Genomic DNA, 18,366 nt, shown 5'->3' with positions numbered 1-18,366 from the left:
TTAAACAAAGTTTTTCTTTTTTGTAAAATTTACCGCATTGCCATTGATTAGTTTAGTTTGTAAATTATGCTACTGAGCCACATCTATCAATCTCTCCCGAAATTCGTGTTTTGTGCCAATTTATTGTTTATCTGAATTTTATTTAATCAAAACAACAATTAAAATTGATTTTCTTATTAAAACTCGTTCTATGTAAACGCAATCATTGTTACGTCAGAAAACAGTCCAACGCCATCTACATCACAGTTTTGACATGCAATTTGCCACACGTTGCAATTAACGACTCACCTTGGATATTAACTACCTTTTACCTTACTTTACAAAGCATCAGTTATGTTCCACAAAGAAGTGTGTGCGCAATAGAAATGGGAAAAACATTTTCATCAAATTCTAACTTGCATTGCAAATGGAAGTGATAAGAATGAAAGAATATGAAGAATTTCCGCGAATGAGAGAGAATGGCAGAATCTGAATGACTATGAATGAGCGAGAATGAAAGAAAACAATGCTCCCCCGGCGGCGTTGCCAACTTTGGCATTTATAACATTGGTTGGTGAATGCCAGTCAGTCGTGGAAAAAATTTCGTGAATGTCAGAACAACGGAACGGATGCGCATTTAAACGTTGTCGCCGTCGTCGTTTCATGTCCAGGATTCATGAGGAATAAAGTCAAAAAAGAAATATCCTCCATGCACATCATCAAAATGAATTTCGGATAAAGAAAATAATTTACGAAAAAAACGTCGTAGTGTTGTTCTCGCTCGCCTAGCCAATTTCGATTGTGCGTGCGTGTTTGTGTGTGTGAAAGAAATATAACTAAAGTGAAAATAGTTAAGAAAACAAAACGAGAAAAGAAATAAATTTTCTTGGCCAAAAAAGCAAAACAAATACCTGTCGGTGTGAGTGTCTGGCCGACCAAGCGCCCGCCCTCCCATTTGTAGCTGGCAAAAAGGAGGAAATTTTGCAACAGAAAAGAAAAGGTGATTACTAATGTGAAATTCGGGAAGTTGGTAAAAATATTCCGAGTTGAATCTTGTAAGAAAACGTCTTCCACCACCTCCTTGTAGAACAGGAAGAAGAAGAGCAGGCAAAGTAGCAAAAGAATTTTTGTGTGACAAAATCCCAATAAGAAAAATACAAAAAAAAGAATGAAGTAGAATTCAAATGATATCCAAGCGGGTGTGCGTGTGTGTTTTGTGTGCACAAGTGTTTGGGAATATTTGGAGAAACGTAGAAGATAACAAAGTGGAGTTTGATTTTCTTATTTGCAAAAAAAGTAATAGAATAGAATTTTGTTAACAAAAAGTGATTACAAAATGTGGTGTAAATGTTGAAGGAAATTGTGGCCCCAACAAGGAATCAAGTGCAAAGTCTGTGTGTGTGTGTGTTAAGAGTGAATGTGGCAAAACGTGTGGAACACAAGAGAATACAGAGAAGTAAAGGCAAAGAATTGCAAAAAAAGGAAACAAAATTATCAAAAAATAAATGTTGGCTTAAAGGAATCAAAGAGAAGCAGAAAAATGGAATTGAATATTTTTGCCAAAAAAAGCACCAGATAAGATAAAATTTGTTATGGTTTCCATTTACCAACTGTATGTTTGTGTGTCTGTGCCTTGTTTATTATGTGGAGTTAGGGGAGTGAATGTTGTGTTATCTTTGCTGCCCTAGGACCAAAAACCCTGCCTGCTGTTTTTGTCATTCATCTCCTCCCTTTTGAAATTGTATCATTTTTTTGTAAAAAAAAATAGTGGTTGTTGTTATTATTGTTATGTGTTGTAACTCATTTTTGAGGCCCGTGTAACGTGTTTTTTTTGCTGTAGTTGCCATTCATTGATTTTTCCACAAGAAAAAAGGTTGTTCTTTTCTCGACCTTTGGCCATAAATCACTCAAATTTTATGAAGAAAATCTCAAAATAAACTACTGGATAATTAACATGCCAAATTCGAAACTCTGGGCTGCGTTTTGCCCCATCGAAGCCATGAATGAATCTCTCGAACAATTCAGGCAAATACATTTACCTATACCGGTTTTTAATGAGACTCGCTTTGAATGTGAGGTTATGGCCTTTTTTGCTCACAACAACTGAAGCATAACAGCCAAAGTATTTTGACAACTCTCAGCAGCAAAAAAAAAAAAAAAACAAACTGTAGTGCAATTAAATAAAAACTCCCAAAAATTTATGAAAATAAAAAATTCTCCCTTTCATTTACATTTTTATCCTCAATTTCTTCTTCGCCATGATTTCCTTTGGTTTTGTGTTGTTCTCCACTTGTCATGAGCAATTTTCATTTTATTGGATTATTCTCCAAATCGACAAAAAAAACAAAAAACCTGCAGCCGCAACAATACAACAGCAACACCAACAACAATAATAATGGTAGTAATAACAACAACATTACACCTTCATGACGTTCTTTTTCATTTGGTTTGTTGTGGGTCTCTCTTTTCCCCTCCCCACAACCACACTGCATTGTTGCTGTATTATTGAGTGTATACTTTACTCTCCCAAAAGAGAGTGTTACACCATCTCATCAATCTTTGAGATTGTTTTATTCTGTTTTTTTGTTTTTGCTTCGTTCACAAAAATATATTCTCGTGTTTACTCCCTTTTCTCGTTGTGACAACACACAAACCAAAAACAACAATAGTAGTAAATTATTTATAGTTGAGTGTGCAGGTGTGTGTGCGTGTGTGAGTGTAACTGCGTGAGAGGTGCTTATTTATTTCTCCGGTTGTTTTTTCGTGGATAGGAGAAAAAAAGGTGCCAGATTTGTGAGTTTTTTTTACTGGTGATTGGGTGCTGGAGTTACACGTGTTGTGGGCAAAAATGAGGTGATTTTTGATCTGGAAAAAATCTTGGACTTTTGAAAAAAGGATTGACCTGTGATTGATTCCAGAACTTGTAAGGACTTTTCGAGATTGTTTTAGAGAATTTTCGGGAGAATTTTATTAAAGGCATGTGGAAAAAGGCGTTAAATTTCGACCGTTCATATTTTATATTATTTTCCAGTTTTAGGTGTAAAGACAATCTTTAAATGGCAATAAAATCTGATAGAAACCGTTGTAGGTTCAACACTACCCTCTCGGGAGTAAAGCGAAATACTTTATTTGTATTTTGAAAATTTTAATTGTAATTGACAATGTCAAAATGTCAAGAAAAGGAGAGAAAACTATTTATTATGGATTAACTCATTTCCTTTTCAGTTGTAATTCGAATAATTGTTGATATAATTCGTAACATATTATTTGTAATTTGAGAATTCCCTTTGTAGTTCGAATTATTTGAGTTGTAATTCGATTATTTCAATTTTTATTCGAATTTTTCCATTTGTAATTCAAATTATTTTGATTGTAATTCGAATGATTCCAAATGTAATTCGAACTATTCCATTTAAAATTGCAAATTGAATCATTACTATTAGAAAAATTCGAACTGCTCGAATTCGAAATTCAATTCGAATTTTTGAATAACATTTGTAAATAATTCGAAATACAATTCGAATGATTCCATTTGTAATTTGAACTATTCCATTTAAAATTGCAAATTGAATCATTATTCGAATATAATGATTCAATTTGCAATTTTAAATGGAATTATTCGAAATTCAATTCGAATTTTCGAATAACATTTGAAAATAATTCGAATTACAGTTCGAATTTTCGAATAACATTTGAAAAATGTATTGTATAGTAAAATCTTTAGGATTTTGATACTCTCCACCATACTATGGAGAATATATTAGCTTTTCATTCCGTTTGTAACTACCTTGAAATACTCATGATGCTCATTCTAAGTCGAGTTAGCGATGTCCCTATGTCTGCCTGTTGTAATCACGGTATCTTTAGAAATTCTGCAGCAATGTGTATTTTGCCTGTAGGAAGGATAAGTTCGCCGGTCCAACCACGTTGGTCCACGTTCTCGTATATCTCCCATATAACGGTTCCTCCCAATATTCGGTATTTTAATGATTCTAGAAAGATTATAGGTCGGAATTGTTTCCAATTTCGTAATTGTAGTTGCCAATAGCTACAGCCTGTGGCGAAAATTTCGTATTCAGGTCCAAGTTTTCGAATAGCCCTAAATAACGATACCTCCCGATATTCGGTATTTTGATGATTTTAGAGTAATTATTTAAAAGATTTCGTTTTTGAAGTTCGAAATCGGTACTGCAGCCTACGACAAAAAATTACTTATGCAGGACCACGTCTTCGTATAGCCCACATATAACGATACCTCCTGATATTCGGTATTTTCATGATTATAGGGACAATATTCACCGGAATTGTTTTAAATATCGTATTTAAAGCTCGCAATACGTACTATAACCTATGATGGAAAATTTCCCATGTAGGTACACATCTTCGTATAGGCCTCATATAACCGTACTTTTCTTTGTTCGGTATTTTGATATTAGCGACATTATCAACGGAATTTTTCAAAATTTAAAAAAATAATATATTCGTAGTCTAATTTTTTTAAAGTTTAAAGCAGTATGTTCGGCCGGGTCCAACTTTGAATACCCTCCACCATTTGGAACGAATTTGGAAATTTTCAAAAATAAAATTCTTAAAAAATTCTGTTAAAATTTTAAAAATACCAAATATAGCCGTTATATTGAGGTCTATACGACGTTGGGCATTGTTTGTCATAAGCCATTACCATATTCAAATTTGAAACTTGATATAAACAGTGAATAATGTAGCTAAAATCATCAAAATATTGTATATAGGGAGGTACGGTTATATCGGAGCTGTGCGAAGACCTGCACCTGCATAGACAATTTTCTGTCACAGGCTGTAGCATCCATTACGAGCTTCAAATACCACATCTCAAACAATTTCGATCGGTATTGTACCTAAAATCGTCAAAATACCGAACATAGGGAGGTACTGATATATGGGGCCTATACGAAGACCTGGACCTGCATAGACAATTTTCTGTCTTAGGCTGTAGTATCCATTTCGAACTCCAAATACCAAATTTGAAACAATTCCGGTGAATAATGTCGCTAAAATCATCAAAATACCGAATATTCGTAGGTACCCTTACATGGGGGCTATAATAAGACGTGGACCTGCACAGACAATTTTCTGTCGTAGGGTGTAGTATCCATTTCGAACTTCAAATACCAAATTTAAAACAATTCCGGTGAATAGTGTCGCTAAAATCATAAAAATGCCGAATATCGGGAGGTACCGTTATATGGGGGCTATACGAAGACGTGGACTTGCACAGACAATTTTCTGTCTTAGGGTGTAGTATCCATTTCGAACTTCAAATACCAAATTTTAAATAATTCCGGTGAATAATGTCGCTAAAATCATCCAAATACCGAATATTGGTAGGTACCCTTATATAGGGGCTATACGAAGGCGTGGACTTGCACAGACAATTTTCTGTCTTAGGGTGTAGTATCCATTTCGAACTTCAAATACCAAATTTGAAACAATTCCGGTGAATAATGTCGCTACAATCATCAAAATACCGAATATCGAGAGGCACCGTTATATGGGGGCTATATGAAAACGTGGACCATTTACGAACTTAACCTGCCTACTGGAAAAATAAAGATGTGTGCAAAATTTTAGCCATCTATTTCAATTCATTCGAAAGATAGCGTGATTACAACAGATAGACGGACAGACAGACAGATCGACGGACATGGCTAAATCGTCTTAGAATTTTTCGCTGATAAAGAATATATATACTTTGTTGGGTCTGACATGAGTATTTCGAGGAGTTACAAACGGAATGACAAAGTTAATATACCCTCCATAATATGGCGGAGGGTATAAAAATATTTATTTTAAACAAATATTGTACTTATGTTGCCATATATCCGATATATCCGATATATTGCCCCCTAGGCTTGCCCTTGCCCTAAACTCTAGCCCTATGCTAAATTCCCAGCTGTAGAGCAGCTGCAAAATCAGGAAATTTCTCTGTTTTTGGTCCATTTCAACCCCTAACTATTTTCCATTCATCTTTAAAATCAATAGGCCTGACTCTATTCCCATCGTCATTTTCAATTTCGGACGGACGTAGGTAGCTAGATAGCTAAATACTTTTCCATGTCGGAGACTAATATTTCCACACATAGAGCTGTAGGGTTTACCCTACCCCATAGTGGCGTGGTATTAACCTTTGGCAAAAAAAATTCTCCCAATTGGGCAACGCTGGTTCATAAGTTAATCTTTTTGTTAATTTTGCCGATTTGTTCGCTCTCTCCATTTTAACAACATCTAATTTATTTTTACTCATTAGATTTTTATTTACCTTTTAGCTTAAAACCGACGTGTCTAAAATATTAATGTGGTTGAACTGTTTTCGGCTAGAATTCAAACCAAAATATACCGGTTTTTTTTTTCTTAATATCAAAATTATTCAAGCGCCACATTAATGAAAGTAACATTTTGTTTAGCAAATTAAAAATTTTTTTTATCATATTTTAGATTTTTAGTAACGTAACATTTGTCAAACGAAAGGGAAAGCCTGGATATGTGTGAATAATTTGGGTATTTTTTAGTTCATATTTGGACCCTGTATGAGAGGTTAATGTTTCATTAGATTTTGTGGTGAATAGATATGTGGAGACTTGCATTCCGTTTACCATTTGTTTAATTCCCATATAAGTATCTTTCATTTTATGGCCGCAACGTTGTTGTTTATTGCCTGTTTGCTTTTCCCTTTTTTTTGTTTGCACTTCTGTCTGAGTCCAATTACTGTCTTTTCCCTTATATGACTGCCTGACTGACTGACTGTTGAGTGTCTATTTTCTCGTTTGTTTTGCCAGTTATTTATGAATATTACAAATGCAAAGGTTAACAACATTGCGTTCTAATCATATTTGACCTTTTGGACTTTTCCGGTCATTTTTGTGTTCGACAATTTGGTCGAATTTTTTTTAAGAATTTAGTAGAAGTGGGGAGACATAAAATCACACATTTTTGGGGACCGGAGCTTAATGACGGTTGTTTGTTTTACATTTTTAAAAAAACTCTTAGGGTTCTAATATTTCTTTCGTAATTCGTGAATATGGTTTTGGTTTGGGAACTGTTAGAGCAATATTTTGGAATATTTCAATGAGAATATCAGGGTATTGGCCATTGATTCTTTATAATATTTAGAAAGCTCCATAACAAAATTATGTTATTTCAGGAACAAAGAGAGCTTTAATCTAGGTCTGTTTAAACAATATTTTTAAAGCTTACCAAGCTATTATTTTCGATTGACAGAATATTTTTCAAGGACCAACCAAAGGTTTTTTTTATATCCTCAGCCACATTACTATGGGAGATATATATTTGACACGACCAAAATGTGACTCGTCGAAATAACGATTTTAGACCCTAGGTCTCTTCGAACCAAATCCGATTCAGGAAATTTTTAGTCGATCTAGGGGCGTCTCTCTCTTCCTCTCTCTCTCTCTCTCTCTCTTTGTCTGGCTGGTTGATGGGCACGATAACTGTGCACCCGATTTGGTCCAAATTTGGTATATAGTAATATTATTATCAAACTTAGATCGAGTTTGAAGATGGGCTATATCAGTCCACTCCTGGTAACCCCCCCCCACACACACACATACACACGCACACAAATATCGGACACCAAATAACTCCCACATAAAGCATCAACATTTGAATAATTAATATCCTCATAAAATGCGAAATCTGGTATGAAGACAGAATATATTGACCCACTCCTTCTGACACCCACCCCCAAAGAAATGGGGTAACAACTTTGAAAAATTATAACACTCCTAAATAATGAAATAAGCATCCGATTCATCTTCAAATTTCACACAACCCAATATTTCTATCAACGAAAGGCCTGATGTGGAAATGGAATATATCGACCCACACCCTCTGATACCTCCGCCACAAAGGGCCACAATTTTCACTATTATATCTTCCATAGCTTGAGAAAGAAGTAAGCGGTGCTATACTAAGTTAGCAAAAAAATTCTCTCAACCATAAATCTGACGTACATAGTTTTCGTTCCACTCATTTGGCAACTCACACAAATTCGGACATTTTTAAAAAATTATGACATATATTCATACTACCAAGTGCTCGCATCTTCGTTATCGAACAGTCCATCTTAAAATTTTAGATTCGTTCCAACAGTTGGTGTTTGGCCTTTTTCGTACTCTAAATACATAATGGACCAACATCCAATTTTTCTATCAACAACTTTTTGGACGTTTCCATACGTATATTCTAGAAACCAACAGTGACCTCAATATAAAATATCAGAATTTCACTCATGCCTTCACCCTATACCAAATTTAGCAACATTTAGCACGCATATCCAAAACAAACTGCATCTATCCACCCTAGACACCGACAGTGATTCAAAACTAGTAATATTTACGTATTTTCGAACAATTTGCAAAACCAGTACCAGATACCAAAAGAGACCTCAATATTAAATTTCGGAATTCCAGTTCTATATCGAGTGAATTTAACAAATTTAGTACCACTTAGAACTTTTCAAACAGTTATAGTCCATATTCCAAAAAAGCTCTCCATATCTTAACCACAGACATAGTGACATCTAATCAAATATGAGGATTCCAAACTCACATCTTCACAATTAAGTACTATTTGGTCCACAGTTACCATCAGTAATCTAAATATCAAATCCCAGAATTTTATCTCTTTCCCTTCACCCAGTACCGAATTTAGTACTACTTAATGCTTTTCGTACAATTATAGTACACATTTCCACAACAACCTCCATACCTTAAGTCCACATACCAGCAGAGATCTCAATACCAAATTGGAGCATACCTCACCTATCCATTCCCCCCATATAAAATGTAGTACTATTCTTACAAATATAGCACGCATTTTGAAATCACCGCCAAATCAAAAGACAGATATCATGAGTAATCTAAATACCAAATTCCTGAATTTTATATCTAACCCTTCACCCAACACCAAATATAGAACCATTCAGTACATTTCGTACAATTATTGAACACATTTCGCCGAACCCACCTTCATATCTTAAACACAGACACCAACAGTGATTCAAGTGATTCAAGATTTCAGCCCTATTCCTTCATCCAATACCAAATTTAGTACTATTTAATAATTTTCGTACAATTGTAGTACACATTCCCAAAACCTCCTCCATATCTCAATTCCCGATACTAACAGAGACCTCCATTTAAAATTTCAGGATTCCAGCCATATCCCTTCACCCAATACCAAATTTAGTACTTTTCCTACAATTATAGTACACATTTTCGAAAAAAACTCACATCTCAATTCCAGATACCAACAGTGACATCCGCATCAAATTTTTTAGATTTCATCATTTTTCCTTTACCCAATACTAAATTTAGTACTATTTGGTACTTTTTGTACAAATATAGGACGCATTACAAAACCACCGCAAATATCAAACACAGTTACCTTCGGTAATCCAAATAACAAATTTCATGGTACTACATAGTACAATTTAGTACTTTTCGTCCATTTGTGGTACAGATTTCCAAAACCATCTCTTTATCACTAACCTATCACCAACAGGGACCCCAATACAAAATTTCAAAATTCCTGCTTCACCCGTTCACCTTAAAGCAAACTATTCCAAATTTAGTACCATTTAGTACAGTTCGCATATTTAGCACTCATTTCCAAAACCACTTTCATACAGCAAACTTACATTCCAATTTTGATTCTCATGCTGAATTTCATGTTTTTACCTCTAGCCGTTCACATAATACCAAATGGTACCATTTTAGAACTTTTCGTAACCTTCAAGTTCGGAAATTTCCAAATTTCACCCAATACCAAATTGTATACTAAAAATAGTACTATTTAGTTTTTTTCATGCACTTGTAGCAAACATTTCCAAAAGTACGTCATCTCAAACTATCCAGGGACGCCTATATAAAATTTCAAAATTCCACCTTCATCCGTTCACCCTAATCTTCGGAATTTTTAGCTCATGCTGTTTGTCCAATACATGATATTAAATGTGTAGTATATTTTAGTACTTTTCGTACCCTTTCTGTACGAATTTCCAAAAACACGTCCCCGTATCAAAACTGACCCTCGTGAAAAATTTCAAGTTTTTAGCTTCAGCCGTTTCGTATGGGTCTTGATGCTCAGTCAGTCAGATAAAGTGAATGAAGTAGACCATATAGTCCAAATCTGACACCAAATCTGTAATACTTAAATTATACTTATGTCCCATACGAAATCAGCAATATTGGCCAACCCCTTTGAGACCTCCCCCATAAAGGGCTGAGAGAATACATCTGTCGGCAAAACCTACTGATACCTCTTAACTCGTTTTTTTTTCAATTTTTATACCCTCCAGCATACTATGGAGGGTATATTAATTTTGTCATTCCGTTTGTAACTCCTCGAAATACTCATGTCAGACCCAACAAAGTATATATATTCTTGATCAGCGTAAAATTCTACAACGATTTAGCCATGTCCGTCTGTTTGTCTGTGTGTCTGTCTGTCTGTCTGTTGTAATCACGCTATCTTTCGAACAAATTGAGGTAGAATGCTAAAATTTTGCACACATGTATATTTTGTCAGTAGGCAGGTTAAGTTCGTAAATGGGCGATGTAGGTCTAAGTTATCATATAGCCCCCATATAACGGTACCTCCCGATATACAGTATTTTGATGATTTTAGCGACATTATTCGCCGGAATTGTTTCAAATTTGGCATTTGAAGTTCGTAATGAATACTACAGCCTAAGACAGAAAATTATCTGTGCTGGTCCACGTCTTCGTATAGCCCCCACATAACGGTACCCCCCTATATTCGGTATTTTGATGATTTTAGCGACATTGTTTACCGGAATCGTTTCAAATTTGGTATTTGAAGTTCGCAATAGACACTGCAGCATAAAACAGAAAATGGACCATATAGGTCCACGTCTTCATATAGCCCCCATATACCGTACCCCCTATTTTCGGTATTTTGACGATTTTAGCGACATTATTTACCGGGATTGTTTCAAATTTCGCATATGAAGTTCGTAATGGATACTTCAGCCCATGCCAGAAAATTGTTTGTGCAGGTCCACGTCTTCGTATAGCCCCCATATAACGGTACCCCCCATATTCGGTATTTTGATGATTTTAGCTACATTATAAACAGATTTTCTTCAAGTTTCGCATTTAAATATTGTAATTACTTATGACAAAAGATGCCTATGCAGGCCCACGTCGTCGTGAAAGCATTCGGTATTTTTAAGATTTTAACAGAATTTTTAACGGATTTTATTTTTTGGAAATTGCCAAATTTGTACCAAATGGTGGAGGGTATTAAAAGTTCGACCCGGCCGAACGTACAGCTTTTTACTTGTTTTTATTAATCCTAAACAATGGCAACCCTGTTTACAACAATTCATAAATATTATGACTTGACTTCGCAGCCACTTGGACTCATTATTGTTGATGGTTGGTTTCCCCCGACTTTTTTTTGGCTTTGGTTGGCTTAATTAGCATTCATATCGTGTAATATTGCAATTACAATTAGCCCATTACCTCTCTTAATGCCTTAATCTCCCTGCTCTTGCTACCAGACAATTGCCTCTTCCCGCCTCCCACTTCGTTTTCATTTCTTGATTAAATGAGATACGTATGTGATTAGAATAGTAGAACTCCACATATCTATAACTCGAGTATTTACTCTTCGCTCTGTATCTTCTTTTAATACACCACACAACACTATGTATATAATTCTAATATGAATTTATGAAGTCATATATCTTTATTGTTGTTTTTATATCTTTTTTTGTTGAGTTCTCATTTGTATCTCCGTTTCTGCCTTGGGGATTTGTTGTGTATTTTTGTACATGTGTAGATAGATGTGAAGTTGTATGTGAGTGTCGTCTTCCTTCCAAAATGCACTTGTCTGTCTGTTTCTTCTCTGGCCATTAAAGTATTTATTACTGCCGGCCTTTCCTATTTACAAGGTTTTTGTTGTTGTTTTAAGGTGGCTTGAACATTTTCCGTTCCGTGATTACCTTATGGTTGTTGGTTGACTTGAAGTTGAAGTTGTGACTCATCAACATCACAGGGTGAGATGAAAAAACTGCAAACCAACTTCAGACTGCTGTTATTTCGAAGCCATTCGTCCGACAGCTATGGAAATTATTCCAGTGGCAGCTCATTATATTGTTTACAAGCGAACTAAAGCATTTCGGTGAGCATTTTCCAGAAAAAAAGTTATTCGTAATGGAATTCAAGCGTGATATGGCGATTTCTTTATATTTGGCTGGAAACCACATAGCCACTTGTGGTTAGAGCATTTATATGTGAATAAATCTTTTGTGTCTCGTACCATCGCTTGCTATCGTGATTCTGGTAGTGTAGCCCGACGCCAAGGAAGTGCAAGGAAGAAAACAGCAACATCAGCAGAAATGGTTCAAAAATTAAAGAAGCGACTTGATCGAATCCCGTGTCGCAGTGGCCGAACATTTTCTAGTGAGCTAAACATATCGCAATATTCCATTCGGCAAATATTGAAAAATGAGCTCGGGGTAAAGCCAATGAAATTGCAAAAGGTCCAGGAACTTACACCGCAACAGAAAGAAAATAGACTCAAAAGAGCTAAAGAATTGCTTCGCTTGGCCGAAAATGGTGAAATGTCCAATTTGGTTTTCTCCGAAGAGAAAACATTCATTGTCCAGCAGTTTGTAAACAAACCGAAAGATCGTGTTTACTTGCCAAATAGGTCATCTGAAAATGTGCACCTTCGGTTGGCCAACAGAATACAAGCGCCGGCCATGGTTATGGTGTGGGCCGCCATAACAGCCGATGGTCGCTCTCCACTCGTATTAATCGAGTGGCATGAGAATAAATGCCGAATGTTATCGCGAAAATATCCTGGAGGGTGTATTAAAGCCTTGGGCACGCAAACATTTTGGTCGCAGACCTTGAACATTCCAGCTCACCATCGGACTCAGTATGCACCACCCAAGATTGGTTACAAAATTAGGTGTCGCGCTTCATTTCCAGCGCAAAATGGCCACCAAAATCTCCGGATACCAATCCGTTGGACTATTGTGTCTGGAGTATTTTGAAAAGCAAGGTTGGCACTAAAAAATACCAAAGTGTCGATCATCTGGGTCAATGGGCCAAATTATCGTAGAGCAATATTCGGACAGCGTGTGACGGTTTTATTGGTCTTTTAAAGGCCATAATTCGTGCCAAAGGTTACCAATTCGAACAAATCTAAACTTATTCTAAAATTTGAGGCTATTTCCGACATTTTCTGATTTCATTTAATAAAAGTTAAAAAAAATGTTTGACTTTGTTGCTTTTTTTATTTCACCCTGTAATACTGCCGGCCTTTCCTATTTACAATGTTTTTGTTGTTGTTTTAAGGTGGCTTGGACATTTTCCGTTTCTTGCTTACCTTATGTATGTTTATTGACTTTTCGGAAGTTGTGACTCATCAACATTATAAAATTCTCTTGGAAGATTTGCTTCCTTTCATCTTCACATTTTACACTGCAGATTGAGTTTCTACTCGGTATTTGAAATAAAAGCTCTCACTTTATGTCAAATTCCTTCGAAATTTGATCTTTAAAATTTTTCAAAAACCTACCTGTCAAGATCTTAGGTATCCTTAACTTATTTCTGTCAACTGATGTTATTTAAAAACATATTTCTTTATTACTCCTGTGTCCACCTTTTCACCTTGAATTCTCCAATTACCCTTGCGCAAAATAATGAATAATTCAAATCCAAATACTGAAAGCAGCAACAACAACAATAATTACAAATGCTTTTTTCAACTCATTCATTTTTTTTCTTGACAAATGGTCATTAGGGAAGGTCAGTGCCGACGACGACGACGACAGACTCTCATATCCATCGTGACGAACAAAAGCCAATGCCAAAGTGGTTTTAATCGACAGCGCTTAGCTGCAGGCAAAACAATTGAAGTTCTTTCCCAGCGACAGACTCGATACAGTTGCTAGCAGCGACATGTCTAGACATTGTCCTGCCTGCCATGTCATGTGAAAATAAATTTAAATAAAATAAACAATTCCAAGTTGAAATTTTAAAGAAGGTTTTTAATGATCAAAAAAGAAATTTAATTTGAAAAATGATGTCACAGGAGTACTTTTGAAATTTATATAATTTTATACGAAATATCTCCGCGTTTTTTATTAAATTTTTCGACCCAGAAGTTTCTAATTATAAAAATATTTTAAGAACCTACCTTGCCTTTTGTGGGAGTTTACGAAATATAATTAATCAGAAACCTTCAAAGATGTAATCGTGCAAAAAAGTTGTTAAAGTTAAAAAGTTGCTAAAGTCTTCTTCAGAGACTATAATAGCAATTTTTCGATGAGGTATCAGAATGCAACAAATTATTTAATTTCTTCAAGTACTACCACTGGTATTAATTTCTGAAAATATTTTTAGGGACCCTGTACAATTTTCTGGTAGTTGGCCATGAAATGGTCAGTATAGCTTTCCTTGAAAAAAGTAGCGGTGGCAACTTCCACAAATCGTAATTTCGATTTCCAGATAAAAAGTCGACGGTTTGGTATACCCTCAGCCATATGGCTAAAGAGGGTATCATTTGATACGGCCAAAATGTGCAATATCGAAATAACGGTCTTAGACCCTATGTCTCCTTGGACCAAATCCGTTTCAGTACATTTGGAGTCGATCTAGCGATGTCCGTCCGCACGTCCGTTCGATAGTTTCTCTATCTGGCTGGCTGGTGCGCACGATAACTCTCGAGAGAGTCCTGGTACATTGGTCCACAAAAAGTCGAATTAAAAAAAAAAAACAATTTTCTTCACAGAAAGAAGAAGGATTATCAAATTTCACGCTAAATATTTGAATCAGTGCTAGGTCAGGTAAGAAAACGGACAATGACGGTCCACTTTATCAAATACCTCTCTCACAAATGGTCAAAGTTTTGAATGATTTTAACTCTTATAAAATGTGATCTACGAGTTCGATTGTCTTTAAATTACGCACATCACAATATTTTTTTTTAACCCGAGGTCTGGTGTGCAGATGAAATACATCGGTCCATATCATTTCAAAAATGATTATAAAATCCGAAATAAGAAAGTTCTCTTCATATTTCACACATCCCATTATTTCTACTCAGACAAGATCTGCTATATATGAGATATATCGGTCCATTCCATGTGGTACCTCCCTCACAAAGGATCAGAATTTGGAATAGCCTTGAAGCTCGTAAAACGAGAAATAAGCCTCTGATTCTTTCAAGTTTGACACATATCAATACTTCTATTAACAAAAGATCTGCTGTAAAGAAGGGATATATCGGTCCACTCCTTCTGGTAGTCAAAATTTTTAAAAACCAATAAGTTCATAAAACGCGAAATTAACATCCGATTCCATTCAGACTTGGTACATCACAATATTTCCATTAATACAAGATGTGTTACAAAAATGGTAGAGATCGGACTATTTGTTCTGATACCTGCCCACATAGAGTTAAAATTAAAACGCTCAAAAAAAGCAAAATAAGCACCGGACTCTCTTCAAATTTCACACATACAAACATTTTTCTAACACAAAATCTGTTGTGAAGATTATATATATCTGCGAACCTCTTCTGGTACCTCACCCACAAAGGGTCACAATTTTCCATACTTTTATCAGTCATAACTTGCGAAACTAATCAGCGATTCTTTACAACTTGATATGTCTAAGTATTTCTCTCAACCGGAAATCTCCGATTAATATGAAATTTATAATTTCGTATAAAATTGAATATAAATGTTCGATATTTTTGTGATTTTGGCAATACCAATATTTTTATATATTTGGATGAAGTATGAAAATGGAATACTTCAGTCGACTATATAGGGTGATATAAAAAAACTGCACCAAAGTCAAACGCCCTAATTTTTATTTTTTTTTAATTTTATTGAATGAAAACAAAAAATGTCGGAAATAACATCAAATTTTAAAATAAGTTTAGCTTTGTTCGAATTGGTCACCTTTGGCATGAATTATTCAAACGGCCAATTAAACCGTCACACGCTGCCCGAATGTTGCTCTGTGGTATTTTAGTCCATTCCAGCCGAAGCGCTTGCTTGAGGTGATCGACACCTTGGTATTTTTTAGTGCCAACCTTGCTTTCCAGAATACTCCAGACACAATAGTCCAACGTATTGGTATCCGGAGATTTTTGTGGCCATTGTGCGCTGGAAATGAAGCGAGGAACCTCATTTTGTAACCATTCTTCATTGCTTCATTGCTGAGTCCTGTTAGAACGTCCAAGGTCTGCGGCCAACATTTTTGCGTGCCCAAGGCTTTAATACACCCTCCAGAATATTTTCACTATAATATTCGGCATTTATTTTGATGCCACGGTCAATTAATACAAGCGGAGAGCGACCATCGGCCGTTATGGCGGCCCACATCATCACCATGGCCGGAGCTTGAGTTATGGTGGTCAACCGAATATGCAGATTTTCAGATGACCTCTTTGGCAAGTAAAAACACGATCATTTTGTTTGTTTATAAACTGCTGGACAATGAATGTTTTCTCATCGGAGCGGAGAAAACCAAATTCGGCAGTTCACCACTTTCGGCCAAGCGCAGCAATTCTCTAGCTCGTTTTAGACTATTTTCTTTCTGTTGGGGTGTAAGTTCTTGTACTTTTTGGCATTTCAATGGCTTTATCCCGAGCTCATTTTTCAATATTTGCCGAATGGAATATTGCGATATGACCAGCTCATGAGCCATTTTTCTTTTGACTTCCAAAAGGTTTATTTACATTTAAATGCTGGTGCTTGTCATGTTGCATGGCATGATTCGCTGTCGTAAATGACATTCTACATTCCTGGAAAATCTGAAAATTTGGAAGCGAAATTTGCTAGTTTTAAGCCGGCTATTTTATAATGGACAAATTATATAGAAATTATTTTGTCCTGAAATGTGGTAGCACTATTTTTGGCTTGCTGATCCTTATTCTTTGAATCAATACCTTCTTTCTGTACCTACATGTTAAATATTTCTCCTTCTTTTTCCAGTTGAAATATAAAACAGTATCATAATGCACGTCCCTATAACATATCAGACTCTCCAGAATCCGACCCCAAACCTGATTCAAATGTGTTTTCTTTATTTTTTGTTCTATTTAATATATGTCTACTTAAATCCTGTAAAATATATCCTAATGTTCTCTTATCTTTATTTTTTCTCTTTCTATGTTTTCAGTGTCTCTTCAAAGCAAAAAATCAATTATAAATGTTCGAGCCAAATCTGCATAAAATCATTCCACTGTGCTTAGATGTAAACCTCTGAATGGCAGAAAAATAAAAAAAGGAATATTTATGAAAAAATAAAACAAAGAAATCCTTTCGTAAAACGCAACAACAACAACAAATTGTGCAATATTAAACCTAGTGCGTGTTTTGTGAAAATTATACCGTCTCTATAAGCTATCTATCCATTCCAAAAAAAAAAAAATTAAGAAAAATATTTTAAAAATAAAAAAAATATCATTCCCTCCTTAAAAAACTTAAAAAACAACAAAAAATATTTAAAAATAAAAAAAAAATATATATATGCTTTGTAAAAGTAAAAATGTACACAAAAATTAAGCTTAGTCCCAGCACGCCAGCAAAATAAAATTTAAATAAAAAATCACCGTGTAAATATTTTTTGTGAAAAAATATTTCGAAAAAAATTAAATCTAAAAAAAAATAAAAATTTCAATGTGTTTACATGTTTAGATGTATTGTGTATAAATTAGTGTGTGTTTATAAGCTTTAAAAAAAAATACAACAACAAAACCAAACCAAGCCAAACCCCATTCTCTGCTTGCTTTTAAATGTTATCCTTGAATATCAAATAAAATAACAAAAACAACGACGATAAAAAAGAGAAAACAAAATCAATTAAATCCTTAACACAAATAAGAAAGAAAAAAGGCAAATTAAAACGAATCTTCACACAAGTGTGAGAGAGTGCATAAAGAAAATTGAACAAAAACAACATCAACAATAACAACAACAACAATATAACAATGGAAAAAATCAAGTGCTTAATTGTGCAAATTTTTAATCCTTTCCATTACCATTGAAATTGTCTCTCTCTCCCTCTCTTTTGCTCGCGTTGTCCTTTTTGGCAACACATAAATTGCTTAATTGCCTTTTTTGGTGTGTGTGTGAGTGTGCCACTAATTACAAAATACCGAAAACAAAAACAAAATATTGAAAACATCAATATTTAAAATTGAATTGAAAAATATACTATTATTTTAAACCAAACACCACCATTGGCTCGATAACTCCGGATTTTCAACTCAAACCGTAAACCAAAATAAACTCATTCATCATGGCGGACCTAATGCGTCCGCCGTTTAGTGACA

General features: G+C 35.0%; 1 long non-coding RNA gene across 1 annotated transcript; it reads left to right on the top strand.

Moving 5' to 3' along the window:
- The first annotated feature begins 358 nt into the window (after positions 1 to 358).
- LOC109611923 (uncharacterized) lies at positions 359 to 18,008 on the top strand. The gene is made up of 2 exons (XR_002194178.2): positions 359 to 979; positions 17,211 to 18,008. It is a non-coding gene; the product is annotated as an uncharacterized LOC109611923 (long non-coding RNA).
- Positions 18,009 to 18,366: the final 358 nt, after the last annotated feature.

The sequence above is a fragment of the Musca domestica genome, unplaced genomic scaffold (genome assembly GCF_030504385.1).
Source record: "Musca domestica strain aabys unplaced genomic scaffold, Musca_domestica.polishedcontigs.V.1.1 2, whole genome shotgun sequence".
Taxonomy (NCBI): domain Eukaryota; kingdom Metazoa; phylum Arthropoda; class Insecta; order Diptera; family Muscidae; genus Musca; species Musca domestica.
This window is presented reverse-complemented; position numbering and strand designations above follow the sequence as displayed.